Raw genomic sequence first — 6,000 nt, 5'->3', positions numbered from 1 at the left:
GAAGATTTCGGCCATCATCAGTCTTGCAAGTCTTTTCTGCAGAAGTTCAGGTCTCAGCCAGAGAACTGATGTCTCTCCTGGGCGCCATGGCTTTTACTATCCCAGTCACCAGGTGGGCCTGGTGGCACATGAGGCTGGCTCAATGTCTTTTCTGAACCAATGGGACAGATCAAAGAGGGATTGGAATCAGTCCATTCTTCTGACACAGTCTTTCAAAGATTCAATCCAGTTGTGGCTCTCCATGCACAATCTAGAGAAGGGTTTACCTCTCTTTCATCCCCAGTGAAAAGGGTTAGTTATGGATTCCTCCACCCTGGGCTGGGGTGCCCACCGGGGCTCCAAATGGGTTCAGGGGATGTGGCCGGTCAGACAGTCAGGAGTTCCTTCCAACATCCTAGAAATCAGGGCAGCAAGTTGGCCCTTCAGTCCTTCTCCAGGATGCTTCAGGCCTCTGCTGTCAGGATTCTTATATACAACACATTCTCAGTCTCTTACATCAAGAGGCAGGGGGGAACAAAGAGCAGTTCACTGCTTCAGGAAGTTATCTTGGGCAGAGAAAAATCTATTTCTTCTGATGACGGAATACTTACCTGGGGTGGAAAACCAAGGAGCAGAATTTTCAAAACTCACGACTGGAGCCTGAATCATCAGGTCTTCCAGGAATTTTCCAGGAATTTTCCAGGAAGTAAAGACCTTTGGCAGTCAACCTCATGGCTACCCATCTCAACTCTCTGTTGCCGAAGTTTTTCTCCAGGAATTTTTGCCCAGGGTCAATGGGCATGGATGTTCTTCTCCGGGATTGGTCATTCAGCTTAGCTTTTGCCTTCCCCCTTTTTCCCCTCATCTTCAGAACACTTCTGGAAGTCATTCAAGAGAGGGCGGAATTAGTCCGGGTGGCTCCGAACTGGTCTTGCTGACCATGGTATCCACTGCTTCTGAAGCTCACAGTAGCCCCTCTGTGGCCCCTTCCCATGAGGAGAGATCTGCTGAATGAGGGTCCTCTCTTTCATACAAACCTGTCTACTCTTTCCCTCCAGGCTTGGAGGCTGAGTACAAAAGACTCAGGGCTAGGTCTCTCCAAAAATGTTGTTGATACCCTGTTAAAAGCTAGGAATCCTTCCACCTCTGTGACTTACTACAGGATTTGAGAGTGGCTCCTTCTCTGGAAGATGCAGAGTATCTTGCTATTGGAGGAAGTGTCTCTTCCCAAGTCTTAAGTTTTCTACAGAAGGGTCTAGACAAGGGATTGCAGTACAGAAACCTCAAGGTTCATGTCTCAGCACTGTCAGCCTTGTCTGGAAGATCCTGGGCCAAAGACTCCATGATCTAGAGATTCTTCTCAGCAGTTCTCAAGGTCCGTCCTCCAGAGGTCAAGTCTCCTCCTCTATGGAGTCTCCCTTTTGTTTAAAGGGCTCTGTCTCTTTTGGCCTTTGAGCCTCTTGAAACCATTTCCACCTGGCTTATCACTCTAAAGACTCCATTCCTGGTGGCTGTAGCATTGGCATGTAGAGTGGAAGATTTACATCCCTTTCATGCAGTCCGGGGTATATCTCTTTTCTCCAGTCAAGCCATTCCTGCCTAAGGTGGTTTCAACTTTTCATCTAAAAAGATAAATATCCTTACCCGTTTTCTGTGGATGTCCAGAATTTGGAGGGATTACAGAAGATTGACGCAGTTCCTTGCTTCAAACATTATCTGGAGGTCTCTTGTTCTTACAGGAGGTTGGACAAGTTGTTCGTCATCCCTGCAGGGTGTCAGAAAGGTCTGAAAGCTGCTACTTCCACCATTAGCAGATGGATTACAATTGCATTGAGAAGGCTTATCAAGTCCAAGGCAAGCTAGCTCCAGAGACTCTGAGGGCGCACTCGTCCAGGGCTGTGTCAACCTCTTGGGCAGCATGGGCAGAGGTACCTTCACACAGATCTGTGAGGTGGCTTCATGGGCTATGGTCAGGACCTTCTTCAGGCATTATCATTTAGACCTGTCCAAGTCCAGTAGTCATGCCTTTGCGTCAGGCTCTCTTCTGGTTTTTTGCTCATTTAATTAATTTTTGCAGTTTTCAAGTCTGTTTTTGTTCCCATCCCATTGGGTTCAGCATGGCTTGGTAGATCCAATTTTAATGCTGATATGGAGTGACCAGGAAAAGGGAGAATTGTTTTCATACTTACCATAATTCTCCTTTCCTGGTCACTCTCCATATCAGCATTTCCCACCCTTGTAGTCTGGTACTTGGTAAAAGATGAGGTAGGTTGGTACATATGGGTGTATTTAAAGATTTTGAGAGGGAGGGACAGTCTGGGCTGTAGGTGGGGGTTGGAGGAGCCTCCCAATTTTAATGCTGATATGGAGAGTGACCAGGAAAGGAGAATTACGGTAAGTATGAAAACAATTCTCTCTTTTACCCATGTTGGATTTGTCTGAATGTGTACTTTCCAAAAATATACGGTTTTCAGGGGTAACCCTATATTTTTGCAGTTTCTATCCCACATAAAACTGCCATGTGTTTATGAATAAGGTAAAGGTAAGCCATGGAATTAGTGCACACAAGGTATATTTTGGGGTCTCTAAGTGCCATGTGCTTTGATAAACCTATGTTCAGTGGGCATCAAAGTGTTCAATAGCCCTCTGGGGTTCATATTTAGGGTGTTTTATTTTGGTACCTATCACCTATATGATTTTTGGAAATGTAATAAAATCAGCAAACTTAGGAAAGCTTTGCGGCTTGGTACTTGAGAGAAGAAAGACAGGGGAACCCATTTTAGATTTTGGGGAATGTGTACTTTCCAAAAATATGACTTTCTGGGGTGAATGTACTTTTAACTAACTTTATCCCACATATAATGATGTAAATGTGTTGATTTTGCAGAAGCTAAAATGACAGAAATGGCAGATCATACGGGGTATGTTCACATTGGGGCCCCTACATACCACATACTTAGGTAGAACTATACATATTGGGCATCAAACTGTTCAGTGGACCCCTGGCGTTCAAATTTAGGGTGTTTTATCTTGGTACCTAATGATACATGGGAGATAAGATGCTACAAATTGGAAGCTTTGAGGGGATTTTTGGAATTGTCATCAAAATTGCTAAATTTAGAAATACTTTGCGGCTTGGTACTTTGGAGTAGAAAGACACAGGTACCCATTTTAGATTTGGGGGAATGTGTACTTTCCAAAAATATATGACTTTCTGGGGTGAGCATACGTTTTTGTAGCGTTATACCACACAAAATGATGTAAATGTGTTGATTTTGCAGAAGTTGAAATGACAGAAACTACGGATCATATGGGGGTATGTTCACATTAGGGCCCCTACATGCCATATACTTAGGTAAACCTAAACATATTGGGCATCAAACTGTTCAGTGGACCCCTGGCGTTCAAATTCAGGGTGTTTTATCTTGGTGCCTAATGATACATGGGAGATAAGATGCTGTAAACTGGAAGCTTTGAGAGGATTTTTAAGAAATATTATCAAAATTGCCAACTTTAGGAAAGCTTTGCGACTTGGTACTTTGGAGTAAAAAGACATGGGTACCCATTTTAGATTTGGGGGAATGTGTACTTTCCGAAAATATATGGCTTTCTGGGCTGAGCATACTTTTTTTGTAGATGTAAATGTGTTGATTTTGCAGAAGCTGAAATGACAGAAATGGCAGATCATATGGTGTATGTTCACATTGGGGCTCCTACATGCCACATACTTAGATAAACCTATACATATTGGGCATAAAACTGTTCAGTGGACCCCTGGCGTTCAAATTTAGGGTGTTTTATCTTGGTACCTATGTATGTGGGAGATAAGATTCTGCAAAGTGGAAGCTTTGAGGGGATTTTTGGAATTGTCATCAAAATTGCTAAATGTACAAATGCTTTGCGGCTTGGTACTTTGGAGTAGAAAGACACAGGTACCCATTTTAGATTCAGGGGAATGTGTACTTTCCAAAAATATATGGCTTTCTGGGGTGAGTGTACTTTTTTGTAGCGTTATCCCACACAAAAGTATGTAAATGTGTTGATTTTGCAGAAGCTGGAATGACAGAAATGATAGATCATATGGGGGTATGTTCACATTGGGGCCCCTACATGCCACATACTTAGGTAAACCTATACATATTGGGTATCAAACTGTTCAGTGGACCCCTGGCGTTCATATTTAGGGTGTTTTATCTGGTTACTTTATGACCTGTAGGAGATAAGATACTATAGACTGGAAGCTTTGAAGTGATTTTTAAGAAATTTCACAAATTTTGATAAAAACCAATAACTTTAGGAAAGCATTGCAACTTGGTAGTTTGGAGTAGACAGACAGTTCTATCTATTCTGGATTCCACAAAATCTGTTCTTTCTAAAAATGTACAATTTTCTGGGATAAACCTTATGTTAGTGGAATTTGTGACCTTGAAATCTAAAGTATGCAGCTTTCTAGAGCAGTGCTTTGGAAATTTTGTAGTGTATTGCTGGGAGTTTTTGACCTATGTCAGTGAGAAATCTCCATAAAACTATATATATTTGGTATTGGCACGTTCAGGAGACATGGGACTTTCCAAATCAGTTGTATTTTTGTGCATAAAATAATTTTTGTTTCTGGTGTATGTGTTTATATTATGGAAAATATTATTTTTTTTAATTTTTTAGTAATTTAGAAGCCTATATCTTGTTACAGAATTGGAATTATGCAAAAATTCCACCATATTTTGAAAGCTTAGGTTGTCCTGAAAAAAACGATATATAGTTTTCCTGGGTAAACTAAAAGTCCCCCCTAGGAAAAGCCCCTAAAGTTAAACAGTGCAAAATGTTCAAAAACTGTCTGGCAGTAGAAGTTCCACTTTGTTCAAAACGGCTGGCATTGAAAGGGTTAAGTTGCTAAAATTTCTGGGCAACTGCTTCATAAAAAATAAACAATTCAAATACTATAAAATATTAAAGAATGAGGACCACTTTCATTTTCTCAAAATATCAGTCTTTACATCCTACTAAATGTATTGTAAAAGTGAGCAGCCCCTTTAAGGCTCTAGAGGTCCTCTCTATCCTCTATCTGTCCCACAAACAGTTTACCACACTTCATACATGTAAGCACATACATTCATTTTTTTTAGAGTTTTTTTAGAGAGATTTTTGAATATAGTAGCTGATTGTGTAGAGGAGACCATCCTGGGTACAAGAATAGTTCCATGGGTTCTACACCTCCTCATTATGAACTTACAGCCATCTTCCAGTATATTGTCAGGAGCAGGGTTGGTCTGGAGAACAGAGAGGTTTCTCCTACTTTTTGTACTTATTGTTCAAGCCTGCAAACCAGCCAATAACAGGGCTATAAATACAATTACTAAGAAGCCACGGACCCAACTCCAGGCAGGGGGCATATAGGGAGTGGGAGGGGCCTACATACCCCTCCCTGTCCCTCACATGTGCAGTGCTCCGTAACGCAGTCAGCACTGTATTTGTACAAAAAGTTGCAGGTCTCTGTGCTCTAAAAAGCTGATTTTGAGTAACCGAGATAAGAAGCCTGAGGCTATAAAAGGGCAGTGTGCAAACATGGCCAAATGCAGCCTTTTTGGCACGTTGTATATTGCATTTAGCTTAGCGAATGAGCCCTTTTTGTATTTGTATTTACATAGACCTTTCTGATAAAGCTTACTTGGTTTTTACCTTTCCTTCTCCTTTAACCAGAGATGTGGAAAAAGGTTTTGCCCAAATTTAAAAACTGGAAACAAATTTCCAATTACAATAGTTCATTGCACTGAAATCAAACTGCAGGGATTCATTCCACTAAAACTTTATCCATTTACTGGTATCTTATCTTAAGCTTCATTCTTTCTTCAGTTACACCGATACCTACAAAATGTTCTAAATGAACAAAGAGAATTAGCTTATCGTGAGGCGTATGTGATTCACTCCTTGTATAATGATTCACAGTTAAAGGGGCAAGAAATACATGTTGGCGAATATACGTGGTCAGAATCTGGAAGTTCCCTTCGAATCAATACTGAAAAG

The sequence above is a fragment of the Xenopus tropicalis genome, chromosome 1 (assembly GCF_000004195.4).
Source record: "Xenopus tropicalis strain Nigerian chromosome 1, UCB_Xtro_10.0, whole genome shotgun sequence".
Classification (NCBI taxonomy): Eukaryota; Metazoa; Chordata; class Amphibia; order Anura; family Pipidae; genus Xenopus; species Xenopus tropicalis.
This window is presented reverse-complemented; position numbering follows the sequence as displayed.